The 2344-nt window shown below is 43.8% G+C and overlaps 1 long non-coding RNA gene across 1 annotated transcript; it reads right to left on the reverse strand.

Moving 5' to 3' along the window:
- Window positions 1–359: 359 nt before the first annotated feature.
- On the reverse strand, window positions 360–1567 carry LOC125728200 (uncharacterized). The gene is made up of 3 exons (XR_007388955.1): window positions 1529–1567; window positions 1358–1428; window positions 360–396 (listed from the first exon to the last, which is right to left on the reverse strand). It is a non-coding gene; the product is annotated as an uncharacterized LOC125728200 (long non-coding RNA).
- Between the last annotated feature and the right edge of the window lie 777 nt (window positions 1568–2344).

Genomic DNA, 2344 nt, shown 5'->3' on the forward strand with positions numbered 1-2344 from the left:
TACTGATGGGGGCGAAGTTTGAAATGACCAAGTCAAGTGTGTGACCCCTGGAATGTGTGGGGACATCAACATGTTGTTGTAGGTTGAGGGAATCTAGCAGCTCCAGGAAATCAGCAGTGAGATAACCGGAAGTGGTCTTTACTCTACTCAACTCTGATCTGAGGATCTTTGTTTCTAGTGTCGACGACATTCCTAGGCTGTGAGATGCCGACTTCCTGTTTTGATGCTAATATGCTAGCATGATTGTAGTCTCCACAAGCAGATCAGAAGATTGGACACAGCCAAGCCTCTCAGCTCAGGCACCTCAAGCCCCAGGGCACTGTGGGAGCTGAGGTGGACTTACCAGGCAGACAGACTCGGGTGGTGACAGGGGGCTGGGGGGCTGCAGGGGACCTCCTGGGGAGAAAGGACAGATGAGCACCTTCAGTGTGATAGCAGTGAGACCAAACAGCCCAGATTCCCTAACAGTGACTCCCCCAGTCTAGAGGGCCTCAGATGTTCTCAGAGATCAAGGCAGACTCGTGAGGCTGGTAAAAGTGCTCTTTCAGCAGACCCCAGAGGCTAATGGGACTGCAGTACATCACCACTCGCTTGGGTGCTCCTAGAGCCAAAACTTACTTTCAGGATTTTCTACAACACATGAAGATCCAGCATCTTATACGGCGCATTAATCACCCCTTACTTTACTTTCTCATTTTAATAGAGAATGAAATCCTGATTCCTGGTCCTGGAGATGAAGTGTGTGTATAATGAAGCAAGCATGCGCCAGGGACAAACTGAACTGTGTCCAACAATTACAGACTTTTCCCTTTGAACCCAGACTGTTCTGAATGAAGGACTTTAAGCAAAGTTTGCTTATACGGGCCAGTCGATATAATTCTTGACACTGACCCAGTTTTTAGAATTTTCAGCTTCACTGCTTATGTGGTGTGTGAGAGAGGAGCTTAAAACCACATCAGACCAAATGTCATTTTAGATTCATGACACTGGGTCTAATACTACACGCTGTTTCACTTCTGTAAGTTACGTTAATGCATAAGAAAGTGCTTTCGACCAATGTACCGGAATCACATTTTTTATTGGAAAATAATGGAACGTGTGCATATTCGTGCTTTTGCAAAAAGCAAAACGAAGAATGAAGTACAAGAATGGAGGTGGGTGAAATTCACCATGTGCTTTGAGGTGAAAACACGCCTGCCCCCTAGTGGTCAACAAGCGGCATCGCAAACATAATGGTGAAGTCCAAAATATTCAGACTCTGACACATAATAAAATTGTTTAGTCTGGAGCTTACAACAAAACGGAGAATATCATTTACAGTTAAACCAATATTATTTCAGAGTGATGAGCCACGTACTTGCTGGAGCCACACTGCACATTGGTCAGCACGGTGAAGTTGTTCCTCACGCTACGAAGGCTCGCAAGCACCTACGTGAGAAAAACACAGAACATCAAGACTCCTAAAAAATAAACACTGCAAAGGCCAACCTTCATAAATTCATATTCTTTGCCCCAATGTCATATTTACCTGAGCAAAGGGTGTTACAATCAGGTCATCCCCATGTCTGCGAATGAAATAAATTCATAAAATTCATGAAATAAATTTCCATTACACAGAAGCAATATTAAACTGACAGTATTGTTCAGCCAGTCAGCCAAACAGAAACAGCACCTAGATATGATTCTATGTATATAAGCATAAGGTACACCCTGATGGTATCACCGCAGGTCACAAACACGCAAACAGTTAGCGATTTAGAGATTCCAATCCGCCTAATCGCATGCGTTTGAGCTCCAGAATGAAACCCAGATGGCAGAGGGGAGAACATGCAAACTCCACACACGCAGAGCACAACCCACAGCCCTGGAGGTGCGAGGCTACAGTGTTACCCAGAAACATAGAATAAAACAATGGAACATCGAACGAAACAATGAATGGACAACAAAGACAGGTTAAAACAATGAATAAAGTCTCTCGGGATTCCTCTGTTCTAGCCGAATTATTCTGACCGTTCTGAGTGACGGAGTAACTTAAGTAGCTAGTATGTGATTCCCACAAAGACACATTATCCTTCACTTTGTCTCCATACCGATAACACAGAGTGATAATATACAGATGAAGTTTCCATCAAAGTGTTTAAAGTCTATGAACTACTGTTCCAGGACCTCAGAGAATGGGCCACTCCAAGACAAAAAGCAAAGATACGCAAATGATTGATCATGAAAAAGGTTATGTAGAAACACAACAAGATGTCAGACTGGGTGGCAAGTGGGTTAACCGGCTAGGAAGAGTCTGAAGAGCTTCTGAATTTGGGAAGCGAGCACACGGTAAACAATTTTTTCT

The sequence above is a fragment of the Brienomyrus brachyistius genome, unplaced genomic scaffold (genome assembly GCF_023856365.1).
Source record: "Brienomyrus brachyistius isolate T26 unplaced genomic scaffold, BBRACH_0.4 scaffold196, whole genome shotgun sequence".
Taxonomy (NCBI): domain Eukaryota; kingdom Metazoa; phylum Chordata; class Actinopteri; order Osteoglossiformes; family Mormyridae; genus Brienomyrus; species Brienomyrus brachyistius.